At 41.9% G+C, this 19621-nt stretch overlaps 1 long non-coding RNA gene and 1 pseudogene across 1 annotated transcript; one reads left to right on the top strand and one right to left on the bottom strand.

The window, feature by feature from the left end:
- The first annotated feature begins 13255 nt into the window (after positions 1-13255).
- Positions 13256-16871, top strand: LOC118659302. The gene is made up of 3 exons (XR_004968491.1): positions 13256-13356; positions 13530-13656; positions 16683-16871. It is a non-coding gene; the product is annotated as an uncharacterized LOC118659302 (long non-coding RNA).
- Positions 16872-17065: 194 nt separating this feature from the next.
- LOC118659038 lies at positions 17066-17991 on the bottom strand (annotated as a pseudogene).
- Positions 17992-19621: the final 1630 nt, after the last annotated feature.

The following is a 19621-nucleotide window of genomic DNA, read 5'->3' as shown; positions in this document are numbered from 1 at the left end:
GATGAACTCCTTTAGCTTTTTCTTATCCGTGAAGCTCTTTATCTGACCTTCTATTCTGAATGATAGCTTTGCTGGATAAAGTAATCTTGGTTGCAGGTTCATGCTATTCATCACTTTGAATATTTCTTGCCACTCCCTTCTGGCCTGCATGGTTTCTGTTGAGAAATCAGCTGACAGTCGTATGGGTGCTCCCTTGTAGGTAACTGACTGTCTTTCTCTTGCTGCTTTTAAGATTCTCTCTTTGTCTTTTGCTCTTGGCATTTTAATTATGATGTGTCTTGGTGTGGTCCTCTTTGGATTCCTTTTGTTTGGGGTTCTCTGCGCTTCCTGGACTTGGAAGTCTATTTCTTTCACCAGGTGGGGGAAGTTTTCTGTCATTATTTCTTCAAATAGGTTTTCAATATCTTGCCCTCTCTCTTCTTCTGGTACCCCTATAATTCTGATGTTGGTACGCTTGAAGTTGTCCCAGAGGCTCCTTACACTATCTTCATATTTTTGGAATCTCTTTTCTTTTTCGGTTGGGTATTTTTTGTTTCTTTGTATTTCAAATCTTTGACTTGATTTTTGGGATCCTCTTGTCTGCTGTTGGATCTCTGTAGATTATTCTTTATTTCAGTCAGTGTATGCTTAATTTCTAGTTGGTCCTTTTTCATGTCCTCCATGGTCTCACTATACTTATTGAGGGACTCATTAAATTTATCAGCGGTTTCCATAAAATTCTTGAAAAACCTTATAAAGGTGGCCTTGAACTCTATATCCAGTCGTTTGCTTTCCTCCATTTCTGCCATTTGTGACCTGTTTCTTTGTCTCCGCATTTTGGCTGCTTCCCTGTGTTGATAGAGTGGCTTTGTGTGCTAGGTGTCCTGTAGGGCCCAGTGGCTCAGCCTCCCCAGTTACCTGAGGTGGACACTCTTGGTGCACCCCCTCGTGGGCTTTGTGCACAGTCTTGTTGTAGCTATGCCTTGGTTGTTGTAGGATCACTGGGAGGAATTGACCTCCAGGACAATTGGCAGTGAGAATCAGCTGTGTCTGCAGTGGGAGAACTTCTGTGCTGGAGACACCCTTCTGGGGCAAGACTTGCTTCAGTGGGGCTTTGGTGCTCACTGAGACTGCACCCTGAGTGTGTCCCTTATGGATCTGAAGAGTTGTGATCTGGATGGTCCCCCTCTGACCACTGGGTACAGTGGCTCTTGGATCTAAGGAGGTGCTAATTTAGCCTCTGCCTGAGGTTACACAGCAGGAACTACGAAGAGAACTGCAGATTCCCCTTCCTTTTTTTTGGAGTTTGGAAGTGCCCTGATGATGCTCAGCTGTGTAGCAATGCAAGCCGCTGTGGGGCCTTGGGCCTTCTCTTGGAAGCTCTGGGTCTATCTGGCCCGGCTGTGGTTAGGTAATTATAGGTTGCAAAAGGCCGGGGCATTCATATGCAAAAGCCTCTGCGGCAGCCTGGGCGGGGCGGGGTCTCAAGGAATCAAAGGGCGGAGAAAGCAGCTATGGCGGATTCTCAGCCCCGCCCTAAGGAGTCCGAGTCCCAGTGTCCCAGCAATGGCTGCAAGCACCTCTGAGGGAAAGCCGCTCTCAAGCTCGCCCGCTGCCAGACAGTCCAGTTTCTCCCCGTATGAGCCCTGGGTCGCCAGAGACTTCCCGGAACCGGATTTCAGAGCAGTCGGGAGCTTGTGTCTCCCTCCGGATTCAAAAAGACAGCCGCGTCCTCCGGTGCCAGACCCTTTCCGCGCGCGAGCCCCCGTACCTCTGCACTCCACCTCCGCAGCTCCTCCCGCTCGCAGTGTGCTTTTCTCTCCTTCTAGTTGTAGAATGTACACTCAGCCAGCCCTCCTGTAGTTCTGGATGATGTCCACCTTGTGTTTTTGATGCATTTATCGATTGTTGTGGGAAGCAGCAATTTCCCGGTGTTTATCTATGCCGCCATCTTAGTTTCTCCTCGGAGGGCTTTATAATATCAAGACAAAATGTTTGGGCTGTATCTTTTAGGGAAGCATTGAAGGGTTTTGAACAGGTAGGCAAGCGGTCCGTGTTTTAAGAAGGTTAAATCAAAGAGACTCCATTGCAACAGGAAGCACTGGAGGCATGAAGAAAGGTCCTGCAACCACCTTAATGCTGTAGCCTCTAGAACAGCGGCACTTGGCACGTGGTAAGCGTCAGTAACATATCTGATAACCAAATGAAAGAGGATCAGGATCAGATGGGAATGTGGCAATGGAAAGACCAAGAAATGACTGGAAATATAAAATGGAGTTCATTTCCTGCGTACATGTGGCCGAGCAGAAAGTTTAAGTTTAGGTTCATGATAATCAACAAATAGGTATTGAAACCATGCTGTCTATTACATGGGGCCTCAGCAGAATAAACTAGGTAAAGAGACAGTGGTGACTATATTAATCATTAACTTACAAAGCATCACAAATAGTAAATATAGGAACTATTTGAAGGTGAGTAGAACATTTTCTTCACCGCCACGTCTCCTGCATTCAAGCCACCATGTTAGCTTTGATATATCGTCCAACATCCCGCAGCGCTTCTCCAGGTAGTTGCTTGCTCTACATCACTGTTTTTGCAGGTACTTTTGAGGAAAGAGCCTCAATTTACACATTTCCAGGAGGAGGCCATGCTTCCCTATAGCAGCTAGCTGGTAAGTGAGTCCCGACCTTTATATTATTATGTGGTGCCAAAGTAATTCAGTGGCAAATAATTCAATGTTTCCTATTTCTGGTTTTGCTCCCATCTTCCTTCCAAATGCTGTTATTAATCGTTCCCTTAGCAGATGCTTACTCATTTTTCATTTTTATGTATGTTAAGGAATGTAGAGTGTGTAGTAATCAGAATTTTAGAAGAATAAGTTAAAATATGTGATAATTCTTTTAGTCATAAATTTTTAGTAGTTCCTATCAGACATTTCTATTGTGTTAATTTCTTGGGTGTTTCCATCTGCTGTTGTTGGCTGCTGAATCCACTAGTATAGATTGTTTTCTGTTCTGTTTTAAATCTTCGATTATGAGCGTATCTGCAGTAGAGCTTTATCTATAAAATTCCTGTGCAGCTTGGGTTCAGAATATTCTTCCAAGTTAGTTTTGGGTTTACTTCTGTGTACACTCAATGGGAATCCCTGGCTTAGAATTTAGTTCTTTGTAATTTCTTCACTGTGGCTTCCTAGAACACATGTATTATAAATTCAATCCTCTGTGTCGTGCAGGTCATATTATGAATTCTCAAGGGATTTATTTTCCCCACTCAGAGCTCAAGTGCAAGTAAACTGATTTCCATATTGTCTATTGTCTTCTTTTGCTGGTGGGCAGATTACCTCCTCTCCCCATACTGAGAGTTTAGTCCTTCCAGTTTTATGCTGGGATCTGAGTTTCAGTTCTACACCTGGCAAGAGTCAAGTTCTCATCCCTTATCCTTTTCAGCCCTTTAAAACCAAACTCTTTAGATCTCAACCACTGCTCACCACCTGCCATTGAGGCAAACACAGGGTAGCCAACTCTTTTGGTAGTTCAGTTTTCAGTTGCTTCATTATTCCTGGCATCTGGGTATTTTTCTCTTATCTGCACTTAGCTGTGCATTTTTTAAAAGTTTGTGTAATTCCCCCCAGCATTTCCAGTTGATCTAGCAGGAGGGTTTTTATGTATAGTCCGTCATATTGTTGAAACTCATATCTTTAATTCTTTCCACATCTACACAGTTTTCTCTCCCTATGTTTCTTAATATCCTTGGTTTTATTTTATTTTTTTATAGGATGTTACATTTCACAGTTGGAGTGGCCTTAAAATGGCATATTTTCCCTTTTGATTTAATAGAAAAAGAGTACCTAATTCTGATATCATTAGACCTTCCCACTTCATAAATTCTATTTAGAGGCACAAAGGGAATAATTAACTCCAAAGATTCATAGAATACTAGCCTTTTTATCTTGTCCTGAGAAAGTAACCTTGATAATGCATCCCAAGTGAGTAAATAGCATCAAATTTAGTATGGTGATTACTTCAGGGTTCAGGGGCAAGAAGAATTGAGAAATAAGGTCAATTATATTTGTAATGTTTTATTTCTTAAGCTAAGTAGTATATACCCAGAAGCTTAGTCTCTATATTTTAAAAAAGTTTTTGAAATATTTCACAGTAAAAATGATTATAAAAGGAATTACCACCATAATGAAATTGTGTCATATTTTATTTTATTTTTTATTAATTTTCAAAGAGGGGGAAAGGGGGGGAGAGAGAGAGGAGAGAGAGAGCGAGAGAGAGAGAGAGAGAGAGAGAGAGAGAAAGAGAAAGAGAAGAGAGAGAAATGTGGGAGATACATCTGTCCGTCACACCTCCCATATGTGCCCCAACCAGGAATCGATCCTGCGACTTTCCAGTGCACAAGATGATGCTCCAATCAACTGAGCCACCCAGAGAGGGCTGAACTGGGCATTTATAATTTCATATAACAGAAGATATATAGGGCATTTGTCATTATCATGTGCATTTGTCAAGTGAAAAGATAATTTTTCAGAGTAAAGGTTTAAATTGCTATTTCAACTACTGTTAAGGTTTAGTTACATCCAAATTAGATTGTTCCTCATGCTTCTTAAAAATGTCTTATGCCTGACCACAAACTCCAACCGATCCAGTGATCATGCTATTTCCATCTTGGGGAGTAATTCTAGCATTATCCAGGATAGCAGCAGGTTACATCTGAATCATCTTTTGTGCCAAAGAGGTCCTTTTAAGTGTGCTTGCAACCAAATTCTCAGCTGCTCCCCCCCTCCCCATGTTAATTACAAGCAGTGCTGTCTAGTGATCCTGTCCACTCACATCTTTTAACACTACAATATGAAAAAGGAAAGAAGGGTTGGCATGTAGAGGGACTGAGGTTCTTTCAGATATTTACTTAGGCTTGGTCCTCTGCTTGATTCCTCACAAAGACTGCCTCTTGTCCTCACAACGACATTAACCCTAGTTAACTGTTGCTGAGTGCTTTCTCTGCCAGTCATTGTAACAAAGCATTCTTCCTGCCTTATCATGTTTAGTTCCTATAATATACCTGCAGTCATCATTACCCCCTTTTAGAATGAGGAAACAGTTTGATTAATTTTACTACATCGCACAGGTACAAATGACTATGTTGAATATTTACTTCTAAGTAACTCTGAAGTAACTTTAGATACCTATCTTCAATCTATCACATCATCCAGTATTGGATACCACATAGAAATAACTGAATAGTACTTTAGCATCAGAAAGATTCATGTAGATGTTATGAAATATCAGATTTAGCTGATTTCTATTTACAAACAGTAGATAGGAGGAAAATACAAGGAATGGCCAAGCAGTCAAAGCAATCTGGGTCTCAGGACACAGGAGTGGTTGTGGGGTAGAATGCTTGCCAGAATGAACTGCCCAGGGCTGTGGTGGAATACCTACCGATGTTGATGGTATGTGTGGATAAGATAGGTATGTGGCCTCTGGTTTTATGTTTTCTGTCATACCGAAGACTAGTAAAAGGACAATATTGTCCTGGGATTCTCACCTTTGACCCAATCAAATAAAACGTTCTCTTCCCACATCATTACCGTTAGGAGAGTCGGGGATGGTGCAGGATGCGTTCACAAAGATAAAGAAGTATGAGAATTTGACCAGGCTATATTGTTTCCTATTTATTTATAAATTAAGCCTGTTGTCTTTCAGAAAAGGAGAAAGAAAGAAGGAAAAATGGTGGGAGGGATAGAGGGACAGAGGTAGAATGGAGGAAAGATTGATTCAATATCAAGAAAAATATTCACATATTTCTCTCTGTAACTTCTTCGAGAAGATGCTTGCATGACTATTTTGTGACTTTACAACTTAGTTTGAAAAGAAATGGATGTGATTTAATTTAAATTGAGCCTTGTAAAGAGCAAGGCATCTCTTTCCCCTGAGTCTTTCTGGAACACAGTTCTATAATACATCATCTGTATATTGCATTGTGTGTTCAACACCCCAACCGACAGTGTTTCTTAGAGAAACTGATGTTATCTTCAAACTGCTTCTTGAACTATTGTTTCTACTTCATACTGAGGCTTGTGTTTAATTATTTTGGCCTTTTTAAGTAACTCTGGGCCTAAGGCACTTAGACATTTAGGGGCCCTTCATTGGGTTAGCAATAAATCATAACTGAATTACTATAATTCCATTGAAATTAAAATAATACTTCATCCATTCAATTTACCATTGCCATGTATATGTGGTCTAATCTAAATCCTACCATGATAATATAATTATTATTAATAAGTTAATAATAACATTGGCTCATAGAACCCAGGGGCATAAAAGCAGGGGTGTGAGCAGATGTTTTCTTTTGCCTTCGGAATTTTACAGGTGTCCAAAGGCATTGTAAAGTGCAAGAAGGGGCCAATCTAAGGACAAGTGCCCTGGGGTGGCCAATAAATAGCTCTGTTTGCGTGAATATTTTGCTGCTTTGTAGTTAAAAAATCAGTAATTAAATTGAAATTAGGTCTTGTGGAAAATTGTGAATCTCTTTTACCCAAACTTTCTTAGAAAGATTCAAGTATTTTCAGTGCTCCCCCTGACGCCAGATGTCGAACTCTGTTTTCTGATTCCCTGGGCCGCAGCTACCGTGCTAACCCTTTCTGTTTCTGAGAAGAACAGTAGATAATTTTATTGGGGACTTTTTCAGTCCTTTTGAAACATTTTAGTAAAATTTTTGTTTGAAAATGTATTCCATTTTCTGAACACATAACAGGAAAGTGAATTATTCAAGGACTTTGTAAAGTCCTTTATTGTTTACAAACAGCACAAAGGCCCATATCCCCATTGAGATGCTTACAGCAACCTTGTCAGGTAGATACGGCTGGTGTCAGCCCCACAAGACAGATGAAACAAACCACAGGTAGTAAGTGACCCAGATCTTCTTACTCCCAATGTCGTGCTCTTTCCTTATTTCTAGTAGTTTCTTTCTCTTTTAATTTTGAGAGAGAGAGAGAGAAGGGAGAGCAAGAGAAATGTGAAAGAGAAACTTGGATCTGTCATCTCCTGCACATGCCCCAACCAGGGATGGAACTTGCAACCTGGGTATGTGCCCTGACAGGAAATTGAACCTTCCACCTTTTGGTGTACAGAGCAACACTGGCCAAGGCTCCACTAGTTTCTTGATCAAATGCCAATGAGTGGGCTGACTTAATATGGATTCTTGGGTTTTCATATCTAAAATTAAAACTATGGCACTATGAGAACTTTAACTGTTAATCTGAGGTGGGGCACAATTAGTAATTGATAAATTCTCAGGCTACCTCTGTTAATTGGCTTTGCCTTCTCTTCCTGTGTGTATTCTGGGTCTTGGAAGTTCAAGATCAAGTGTGAATGTAGCAAGTAGAGCCCTCCTACTAAACAAACACTAACGTATTGCTGCTCGATGGCAAAGATATAGTCAATGAGCACTTCAGCATGTTTCAGAAGGAGATTCTCAATTCAGGATTATATGATTAATCGCCTTCTTCATTAAGGAAACGATGTGGGCTGCACACATGCAAGTCACTTTTTAGAACTCCCATGCTCTGTCTAACCTTGCGTCATCCCACATGAGCAACCATGATGCCCAACAGTTGTGAACTCTAACTCCATTGTATTTATTTTTATGAGAATCAGGTCAAGATCAGCCCAACCAAAGGGACCAAATAACCTGGGAACACAAGCAAAATGGGGAATACAATATTTTTCATACCGAGTCCTCACAGATGGATTATGCAGAGAATAGTAATTAACCATGGGCCCAACTGGGGGTGCATTTTTAATGACTTGCAGGTAGTCTAGAGAAAAGCACCATAAAATAATCCCAGTCCCAACTGCTCTTCTAAAATGGGCTGAGAACTATAGCAGTGAATTAAAATAACCTGTGAATTTTTCTAACCAAAATAAAAATACCAGTTATGAAATATTTCTTTTACTCTTTGCCAATTCTTTAATAGTCCATTAGGTATTTCTAGGAGGTGGAGTAGTTGAAATGAAAATTTGAGCTCAGAAACCTGCAAGGCCAGAATCTTGAATAAACTGACTGAGGCGAGATAGAACTGGGTGTGAAAGGAGGCTTTTTCTGTGGTAGATTTGCCTTCAAACTGGGCATGTGTTTCATTTGGATAAGTCTGTGAAAGTTCCAGGAATCACTGAAAAAAGAGACTTGAAGAAACTCAGAAATAACTGGTTTAATCCTCCTGCAGCCTAAGAGTGGGGTGCTTCATGGAGAAGGTATTTAGTTGCTTCTACACAATTTGGCTAAATGATTCTGTCCTGTTTGGATGAAAAGTTGTCACTCAACTCGGTTAAAGAATCCGCTCTTTCAACCCACTCCTTCTCCCCATTGGAACCTTGGTGTAAAACCGGATTTCTTGTGGACTACCTCTCTTTTGCCTGGCCCAGAAATGATTGATTGAATGTGTTATTCTTTGTGTCGTTTATAGAGAAAGTCAGAATGAATATCTGGCCTTGACACTTCATTTCATTTCAGCTTCACAGGCCAACGTTTAAGAACATTTTAATCTTCTTTCTGTTGCTTGCACTGGAAGTGGTGGAAATAATAACACGCCTAATAATTACATGATTAGTAATTATGTGTCCCAGAGTGAAGCTTAATATGGTTTTATTCTGATACAGTTCCCTGTAGGTAGTACATGGGAGTGATTTTCAGGTTCTTTGCAGAAGAACTAGGCTTTTCTTTTTAAACATCTTAACTAAAATAAAAGCAGTTTGTTTACAGGGTCCCCTTCTTTGGCGAGGCCATTTACAACACAGAGCTACGGGGGTGGTATTTATTCCTACAGAGATAGGTTAAAAGACGATGCCTTTATATGTGGCATTATTTCATTAAAAACAATTCCATTCTAAATTATAGCTTTTATTCTCTTTTAAAATGACTGCTTCTTTAAATAGCAGCCATTCCTGGTTTCATTCTTTAAATACCCACCCTAAAGGAGTAAAGCTAAACTAGGTGCCTTCAGCTTTTTTGTAGCATAGAGATTGTATTTTGGAAAAAAGAAATCACGTTTCCTTGAGGCAAAAGTTGGAAATCAGGGTTCTCCATACTATGAGTTACCCAAAGAATGAAGTGAAATAGAATTATGGAATGTTAGCTCTAAAAACCATTTAGTTTAATCTCTTTATGTAACAGTCAAATACACCAGGGCCCTATTGGCCAGCCAGTTCTCTAGTGCGTTACACAGGTGGATGGTGGGGAAGTCTATGGGGATTTCTCTCAACTCAGAGTGATTCTGTTGAACCCTGTGTGTTTGGTTGAATTTGGCTTGGGCAGTGGTGAAAGAGGGAAGCTAAGAAAAAAACAACCTGTCACAGCTTTATGGCCTGCTCATTAAATTAGAACCCAAGCTTGACACTGCATTGCTTTCTTTGCTGGCTGTGGATTGACAGGTATTGATGAAATGTCTCAGGTTCTAATTCAGAATGCCTGGTGATAAATTTTAAGTTTGGCAAGTTGAGGTTATCAGCAAGCCACAGGGTGAGTCTATGGACTCCAGCCAGCAGCAGCCTTGCTCCTATCTCAGCAAGACTCGGCTCTTTAACCAGGATGCACTTGATCTCTTCACCCCCAAGGAGTAGATTAAATGCTTTAGTAAATATGCCATTAAGATACTTCATTGGCCCGGCCTGCGTGGCTCAGTGGTTGAGCGTCGACCTATGAACCAGACATCATGGTCTGATTCCCGGCCAGGACATAAGCCTGGGTTGTGGGCTCGATCCCCAGTGTAGGGGGTGCAGAAGGCAGCCGATCAATGATTCTCGTCATTGATGTTTCTAAATCTCTTTCCCACTCCCTCCCTCTCTGAAATATATAATAATAAAAAAAAGACACTTCATTAAACTAAGCCATTCATATATACCTCAAATACACTAAAGCTGAGGGCAGAGCCTTCAGCCACCCAAGAAGCATATGAATGACCTGGAGAAATGCCTAATGTTATATCTAGTGTGATCTTTCCTTATTAAGTGCAATTTAAAAATTCAGAAGTGAATTCCTATTCATTTGAATAAAACCAGAATGGAGAAACTAGCAAATTCCTTTCTAATCTCCTCTAAATGATTCTCTGCTACCATGTCCACTTGGTTGTGGCTCTGACTGCATTAATTCCTTGACTTTGGCCTGAGTCAGACCATAGGTTTTAGAGTATTTTCCACCACCAGCTAAGCCTCTTTGAAATTTTACTTTGTTTTAGAAGAGGCTTAATTGGAAGCATTTGAGATAGTTACTATTTATGTTTGTTGTCTGATTTTAAAAAAATATATATTTTATTGATTTTTTACAGAGAGGAAGGGAGAAAGATAGGAGATAGTTTGAAACATCGATAAGAGAGAAACATCAATCAGCTGCCTGCTGCACACCTCCCATTGGGGATGTGCCCGCAACCAAGGTACATGCCCTTGACTGGAATTGAACCTGGGACCCTTCGGTCCGCAGGCCAATGCTCTATCCACTGAGTCAAACCGGTTAGAGCTGTTGTCTGATATTTTATTTCTTACTTTTCTGAACATATTCTCATGATAATAGAATATCATGGGAATAGAATTTATTTCTTTTTATTTTTGAAATAGAATTTTAATACCATGTTGGACCCAAGAAATCTTTACCTCAACTCTTCATTTTCGAGGTGAATAAAGTATAGGTCAAAGATATGAAAGAGTCTTTTATGTTGTCTTTGCTATCTTAAAGAGATTTGTTTAAAACTCTTTTCTTAAAAATATTAATGTATTTATCCTCTCTAATCCCTATTCATGATTTGGTTTGCATCACCTTCTAGTGATTGTATGATGTTTTAGGTGGAAAAAAAAAATTAGGTACAAAGAGATGAGTTGGCCAAAGTCAGAAACTGAGGTAAGATAGAGAAAAACCTGGTGTTGAATTTTAGGTTGTTAGTCCTGAGGAGAAGCTCTTTTTAAAAATAGTCAGAAATTAAAAATCTGCATTTTTTGCTTTGGTCTTTAATATTTTTATCTTACTCAAGAAAGACTTCTAAGAAGCCAAATATATTCTGCACATTTTGTAAAACAACCCTTCAAAAGACTTACCTGGACTGACCTGTTGACTTACTAAGTTTAGATAATCTTATAACTCATTTTTCTATTGGGGAAAAGGGTGGTTATGACTGATTTCAGTGAAAGAATTAAGGTTGAAGTGACAGAACTAATAATGAATATGAATGTAGGGAAAGTGTTGTCCATGAAAGACCTCTTTGAAAGGAACGAATGGTACTAATTTCCACCAGTGTAAGAAGTTGTCTAGCCCAGCCAGAGTGGCTCAGTGGTTAAGCATCAACCTATGAACCAGGAGGTCACAGTTTGATTCCCAGTCAAGGAACATGCCCGGGTTGTGGGCTCGATCCCCCGTGTGGGGCCTGCAGGAGGCAGCCAATTAATGGTTCTCTCTCATCATTAATGTTCCTCTCTCTCTCTCTCTCTCTCTCTCTCTCTCTCTCTCTCTCTCTCTCTCTCTCTCTCCCCCATCCTCTCCGAAGTCAATAAAAAATATTTTTAAAAAAGAAAGAAGAAGTTGTCTACCTCAGCTTTAGTTTCATATGGTGATCTTGTATTCTATAGACTCAAGTCATTTACTAAATAGGGGTCTGTTAACTCTTTTATTATCTCTAAAAGCTTAAATAATACAAAACAAAGGCCACTGCTCTTTGGCAAACACTTTTTTCCCAACTAGCTTTAATTAAATGAAGAATGAGCAGGGTTTAAGTATAATCTACTACTGACCATTATTATTCTTTTTTTTAAATATTTTTATTGATTTCAGAGAAGAAGAGAGAGGGAGAGATAGAAACATCAGTGATGATAGAGAATCATTGATTGGCTGCCTCCTGCACACCCCCCACTGGGGATCGAGCCCGCAACCCAGGCATATGCCCTTGACCGGAATCAAACCCGCGACCCTTGAGTCCACAGGCCAACGCTCTATCCACTGAGCCAAGCCGGCTAGGGCCATTATTATTCTTTTTATTCAGGAACAAAATAGTAAAAAAAAATGGGAGGGCAGAGCCAAGATGGTAGAGTAGGTATTATCAGTCAGTTTCAATATAGATGAATGAATCAATGGATTTTGACTTTTTTCATAAATATTCAATTCTGCAAATTCTCCCCACCAAAAAATGATGGGATTGTGGATTTTTTTTACAGTAAACATGTGCTACTTTTATTATTTAAATTAAAAAATATACCAGAAGTAGAAACAAAATAATATGATTTTTATGATGATTTTATTTTCTGACAAGATCACTTTTTAGTGCTCCCATAAGACCATGTGTCATAATACTACTACAGAATTTTATTTCTACTTAAGTTAGTACATTTTCAGGAAACCTAGACCCCAGGAATAGACAGTGACTGATAGGCACAAGTCAACCATGTGAAAATGTTGCCATATTCATTTGCACTGTTTACTTCTCTGCTGTATCTTCAGTTCCTCCAGGACAGAGACCTGTCTTATTCATCTTTGTATCTCCAGTTCCTAGAACAATGATGCACTCAATAAATACCTTTCGCATGAATCTATGATTTAAGCTCTAGAATTCCAAGTTTGTCGTGGAGAGGGTAAATTCCAATTCTAAATGTGTTACACAGGGTTGTGTCCTAATTTGGCATCAGCGCTCCCTCATATGTAACAATACAGCCGTTAAATAACTGGGAGGACATTGCCAGGCACAGTGAACAGAGTATGCGCCCTTCTCAAAGCTGATGGCATGGTTTTATTAACACAAACCAGGATTTTCCTAGACGCTGCTGAACCTGTTGCCTACTTACTGTCAGAACAGTTTAACGTCAACTGAGCTACCACGGAAACCATTGTACTTGACAGACATTCTCCAGTATTTAGATGAACAATACTAAATAACCCCATACAACAGGTCAACTCATTCAGCTATTGGAATGTATATTTTGCAGCTAACTTAACCTGGGTGGGTCCATTGGGAATACCATTCTGCTTGAAAAAAATTGAGACATTCACCAAAGGCCAGGCTGAACTGCTTTTATGGTCCAGGCAGCCAATTGGTAGTTTTTAGCGTGCCTGGCCCTCCAGAATACCTACCCCTCCCCCCCCCCCCCCCCCGCCCCCCCCCCCCCCCCCCCCCCCCCCCCCCCCCGTTTAGCGAAGGGGATCCTAATCCTTTCTCACAGCAGGCTTGCTCAAGATTACACGAGTTTTTAGATTCTGAATAAAGCTGCCAGCTGCCTGGACAGGCAAGTAGATAAGAGGAACATTCATGAGAAGAGAGAGTGGCCTGGGGTAGGAGGGAGCCAGGTGGAGCTCCCAGAGCAGAGGAGGGGATGAAGCACCACAGAACAAGTTAGATCAGTGAGCAAAGGCCGCTCAGCACCTGGGTTGAGATGGAAAAACCAGGGGAGACCACCAGGGTGGTGCATGTGAGGGGATGGCAGGGGGCAAAGTCGCTGGCTGCGTGCTTCTGGGGGAGGATGGCTTTGAGAGATGGGCGTGGCTCCCTAACTTGGCTCTGCCTTCTTCTCTAGGTCTCATTCTCAGGGATCAACTTGTGCTTCTAGCAGTTGGGGAATTGCAGTAAAAGATCAGAGATACCTCTGAGAGGAGAGCTAGAGCTGTGCAAACCCCGGGCACCTCTGGGAGGAATGACTTCAGGTATGAAACCTGGTAATAGGTAACGCCAGCCTTCAAACCGTCTCAGGCCCAACTTATCTTCTGTGTTTCATGGTACAGAAACCCAGGTTCTCAACAGAATACCCACCTGGGTATGTGAGCAGAGTCAGTATTATCTTTGGAGGAAATAATAATTCGGCTTTGTTTACAAGGAAAAGCCTCATGGCCTGTTTCTGCACAGAGTAGAGAATGTCTAGCAGAGAATGTCCAGTTCTTAGGAATTTCAAAAACAGAAGGTCAGCTCTGTCACACGTGGATCTGGGATATAAAAAACGTGGTTCTTTTTTAATGAGCACTTTGGAATAGCGGCATCTCAGACACCAGGAGCTATTTCAACTATGAAATGACAGCAATTTGCTCATCAAAGCATGATGAAATAAATGTCCGTTAGCTTAGAGACCCAATAGGACTGCAGGTCAAGTAAACTAGAAAAAATGTGTGTTTCAATGAAAACTGTTCCTCCTCTATAACATACCTGTCCAGGTGAGCAGATTCCAGCCCCGCTCCTTGTCTTTGACTTGCTTGCAGCTGTCTGTAAGTGGTAGGTCTCTACAAAGTGTCCCATCTAGTAGTGATCTTAATTTACTTCTCCCATGTGGATAAACTAGACTTGTCCCATGTGCAATTCATCTCAATGTTCCTTTACTCCTTATACATTTGTGCTGATTTGACTTTTCTTTCAAACTGGTAACAACATTGGCCCGATTCCCTCACTTACGATTAAAAAGAAATTCTTTAACCCATGTTTATTTTTATAGCTGTATGGGAGCTATGATTTTACCTTTTTCTGAACATTATCTTTTAACAACTCTCTCTTCTGCTAGGCTCTCAAACCACTATTTCCTTACTAGGGGTTATAAGAGAAACAAGTATTTACATATTTTACAAAATGTTCTTAAAGTGATCCAGGGAATTTCTGAGGCCAATTTGTCAGGAAAAGAGCAACTCCGGCCTAGCTCCAGCTCCCCCACAAGCTCAATGCCATCGATCTTGATGTTCTGGTGCTTCTCTGGTGCCTCCTTCTTAACCATCCGGGTTGTCATGAGCGTTCTGTCTCTGGAGCGGTGGCATCAGGGTTTCTGAGCATCAATCAGGCAGAGCTCCCAGTTCCTGCCTCTTCTGGCACCTGCCCAAGGTGCTTTCTGAGAAGCTGGGCTATATTCATCCATAAAATAATTCCCCCTCATCCGCATTTTCTACTGTCAAGTCACCAAAGGAACTCAAGGTTCTGCTGATGAATTTTGACATGACTATTTTTTTTAAATTATCTGTAGTATTAAAAGTATTACAATATTCCCCCTCAACATGACTATTTTTATCTAAAAAAAAAACAAACAACACGATTTTTTTCAGGGTGTAAAGGGTTGTTCAGAATTATAAAGGAAACTTTGCAAATTTTGTTCAAGTGTGGAGTATTTGTGGTGTTGTGTTATGACTTAGTTATTAATGTGTGCAGTTCAGTCAGTGCTTGCTGGGGCCTACTGTGAATGGATCACCGCAGAAGATACTCAGCAGCAAGTAAAACAAAACCCTTGTCTTCAAGGACCTCACAGGAGAAAAACTCACACGCACAACTACCCACAAACTGTGAGATCATGCCATACTTTGTAGTATGAACACAATGGGAAAATCTCATTGCTTGGTAAAGGCATTTATCTCGCATTTTAACTGAAAGCACTTGAGAGTTGTCCAATCATTTTGCAGATGAGGAAACAAAGTCCCAAAGATGTTATATGGTCACAGTTCATTCATAATGAAAGCATAGATATATATTAAAGTGTGCGATCAAACCGAAATTCCATAGCAAATACATTTCACCTCTTCAGCTATAGCTGTTATTTTGTCAATACAGGGAATTAACCTGCAAAATGCGTTGCTGTGTTTCTAGTCTACTTGTAAATGTAAAGAAGTCATTTGTAAAAGGCTTTTGGCAGGCAGACTCAGGCCCCGGGGGAGAATTTCTCAAGTGTTGCAGGGTATCCCATTATCTGAGCTGTGATCTGAGCTGCAGTCCTGGGAGGTCTCTCTGGGCCAATGAGAACGACCGAGTAGCTGGGGATTGGGATGGTAGTGGTGATAGTACCATAGCAGGGTCTGTCTCCTGGGCTGGTGAGAATTGAATGAGTGAGCTTTTTTGGCTGGGCTTCAGGGCTGGGTTCCTAACCAGCAGGAGCTAGGGTGAAAACTAGAAGCTGGGCAGGAGGCCAACCAGATCAAAAGCAGTTCAGCTCCCAGGGGTCTCAGTTCACCTCCAGGAACACTGGACAAACTGCTTCCAGATTCTGCTCACTCATGAGAAGGAAGCTTCTGACCTATTGACTGACTGAGCCATCCCTAGCTCAACACTCGGGTGAGGAGCATTGTGTTGGGGTTGGGACAGTAAGAGATTAACAGGGACAGACACTGTCTTTCATAGACTTGGGGTTTCTTATGAAAATATACCTGTTGATAGTAGAAAATACAGAAAAGGATAACGAGGAAAAGTTAGGATTAGCCAAGAATTCAAAGACTTCCAGACCTCCCCCCACTCCTCTCTTGTATAATGGACAGTCATGTAAGTTGATGGTGCACCCATTTGTAAATTAATTTTGACCATAATAATGGACAGAATTTAATAGTTGAGAGGGATGTGCTAGTCATCTTGCCACTCCCATTCTACAGATGCAAAAACTGATGTCCGATTTAATTCAGTGATTTGCTAGGTTAAGAACAATAGTTTTAAACAGAGCCAAGGCTGGTCCCTCAGTGCCAGACTATGCGTTCCTTGAGGGCAGAGTGACATGGTGCCTTTGCCGCTTCAAGGATGTCTCCAGGCCGGCAGTAATGGCATCATTGGGGAGCTGGTAGCCATGGAGAGTCCCAGGCCCCACCCCAGGCCTGGTGAATCAGAATCTGCATTTAACAAGATGCCTAGGCAATTCATATCCACACTAGAGTTTGAGTGGGACTGAGGGAATGGTCATTAAATATTTATTTATGGTGGTTATGGTGTTTATATCCCTTCCCAGATTCTCATGTTGAAGCCTAATCCCCGAAGTGACGGTGTTTGGAGGAGAGTCTTTGGAAGATGATTAGGTCCCCAGGTCTGAGCCCTCCACCTGTGACCCAGGAAGTGGGTCCTCACCAGACAGCGAGTCTGCCGGCGCCTCCATCTTAGGATCGAGATCCATGGAAATATATTTCTGTTGTTGGTGAAACACCCAGTCTCTGCTATTTTGTTATAGCAGCCAGAAGGGACTAAGACAGTGGTATTAATTGAGTCTTTTGTTTACAGCAATGGAAACTGACTCCAAGTACCTTAAAGCAGAAACAGGAGTGATAGCAGTTGTTGGAAAACAGACTGGTGTATTATGGAGAATTTAAGACCAAACTTTATTTATTTTTTTTTTCGCAGGCTTAATTCACTTTATTTTTCTTGTATAAAATTATGTGGTGGCCACAGCGGGAGCCTGGGTCCTCTGCACAGAAACTCTGGTGTGGGTCTTGACAAGATGGTCAGTGAATTCCTGATAGGGAGACTTGGTGAACACGGTCTCTTTCCAGAGATCTGGGGTGAGATAGCTGTAGGTCTTAGAGATGGCATCAAAGGTGGCCTTGGCGAAGTTGCCCAGGGTGGCAGTGCAGCCCCTGGCTGAAGTGTAGCAGTCGTCAATACCAGCCATCATCAGCAACTTCTTAGGCACAGGGGCCGAGACAATGCCCGTACCCCTGGGGGCAGGGATGAGGCGCACCAGTACAGAGCCACAGCGTCCAGTCACCTTGCAAGGTACGGTGTGGGGCTTGCCAATCTTGTTTCCCCAGTAGCCTCGCCGCATAGGCACAATGGAGAGCTTCGCCAGGATGATGGCTCCACGGATGGCAGTGGCTACTTCCTTTGAGCACTTCACACCCAGACCGACATGTCCATTGTAGTCCCCAATGGCGACAAATGCCTTGAACCGGGTCCTCTGGAAAGCACATGTCTGCTTTTGCACAGGCATGATCTTCAAGACTTCGTCCTTGAGGGATGTCCCCAAGAAAAAGTCAATGATCTCCGATTCCTTGATGGGCAAGGAGAATAGGTAGATTTCCTCTAGGGACTTGATTTTCATGTCCTTGACCAGGCGGCCCAGCTTGGTGACAGGGATCCACTCCTTGTCCTCGGCCTTGCCTCCACAAGCTCCTCGGCCTTGGCCCGGCCCCGACCCCGGCCGCGACCCCGGCCTCGGATGCCGCTGCCAAATCCTCCACAGAAGCCGCCGCGACCTCCTATTCCGGGGCCCCCGGGTCCTCCGGGCCCACCCGCAGCACCGGCGTCATCCGCCATTTGGTGTTTCGTCGGAAAAGAAGCTAAGACCAAACTTTAGGTTTGGTTTTAAGCCTCAGGAACCTTAGAGGTAGGACTTGGTTAACCTTTTCTATGGGGCTGTACCATACATGTGATGCCTACTCACAATGTCTATCCATTCCAAGTTACCAGGAGAGAGCGAGAGCGAGAGAGAGAGAGAGAGAGAGAGAGAGAGAGAGAGAGAGAGAGAGAATGAGAATGAATTAGAGAGTTGGAGGGTCATGTAGTAAAATGGATACTGGACCCCACTCCTATTGCCATAAGCCATTCCCAGAGATGGAGGATCATTGAGAGGCAGGTACCATTACAATAGTTGTCTGCTGTAATTTTCAAACTAAATTTGTCACTTTTTTTGCTAATAATGGGGCATAAAAGTATGAGAAGAGCCTATTTCAAGACCCCCCCCCCCCCCGCCCCTGTTTCTCTGATTTTCTTTGTTGCAATTTCTCCATCAAAGAGAACATACATTCTAATGATTTCAGCAATTAACATTTTGCTGGTGACACTCAAATGTACTTCCAGCTTGAATCTCTTTTCTGGGTTCCAGCCTCAAATCTCCAAATGTTCTGTCACTACTTAAAGTTCAACAGGGCCAAAACTGGGTTCATCATATGGCCCTCCCAAATTCTTCATTTCCATCAAGATGCTACTGTTTTCCATGATAACTAGCATCTGTGGCTCCTTCCTTGTTTTTCAAATGCCAAATCCTGAACTTTAAAATGTGAGTTTCTTCAATTTTCCCTTTCCTCCCTACTGCCAACCAGAGTTTAAATCCTCATCCACTCTCTCTTAGATCATGCCGTTCCCTTGCCACACCCCTCCTTCTGTCCAGTCTTTTGTCTTACCCCTGCCAGGTAGATTTTTCTTAGTCTCCATTTGTATCATCCCACTGTCCACCCCAGAAAAGGTTTAATATTATTTCAGGACATTTTATATATAGGTCTAAGGTTGTGACCATAAAGATACCATTGGTAACTCAGCAATCCCTATTGCCAGTGATCTACTTAAGTATTATGTGAAAGAAATATTTTTCTAGAAATATTCTATGAGACAGATAGCCAATTCTATTAGAAATAAATAGCACAGTGTCTACATAAAGAAGTATATGTTTAACATAACCATTAACCTATTAAAGGAAAAACGGTTTCCTCTACTCACACCACTTCTGACACCAAACCTGTGGGTTTTCCACACCAAGCAATTGCCCAACCCTCTAGGTAATAACTGGGTGTCCTATAATTCAGTTATGACATTAAGTACCTGGAGTTAGTACAGACCTCACAGGTTAAGGGCTCTGACCTACAAGACTGCCCCCCCACCCCCCACCCCCGCCTTCCAATGCTAATTTCAGTCCGAGTTGATTCCTATGCTTCAGACTGAATGGCTGTTAAGTCAAAGATTCCCATGACCCTCATCTCAGGTTTGATAATTTGCTAGAATGGCTCACAGACGTCAGGAAACTGCTTAACTTAATAGTATAGCTGGTTCATGATAAAAGGATACCAACCAGGAACAGCCAGATGGAGGAGGTACATAGGGCAAGGTCTGAGGGAAAGGGTGTGGAGCTTCCATGTCCTCTGGGCGCGCCATCCTCTGGGCAGTTTTATGTTTTCAGCAACC

Source organism: Myotis myotis, unplaced genomic scaffold (genome assembly GCF_014108235.1).
Source record: "Myotis myotis isolate mMyoMyo1 unplaced genomic scaffold, mMyoMyo1.p scaffold_m19_p_6, whole genome shotgun sequence".
In the NCBI taxonomy this organism is placed as follows: domain Eukaryota; kingdom Metazoa; phylum Chordata; class Mammalia; order Chiroptera; family Vespertilionidae; genus Myotis; species Myotis myotis.
The sequence above is the reverse complement of the archived record's forward strand: the minus strand, read 5'-3'. Positions and strand labels throughout refer to the sequence as shown.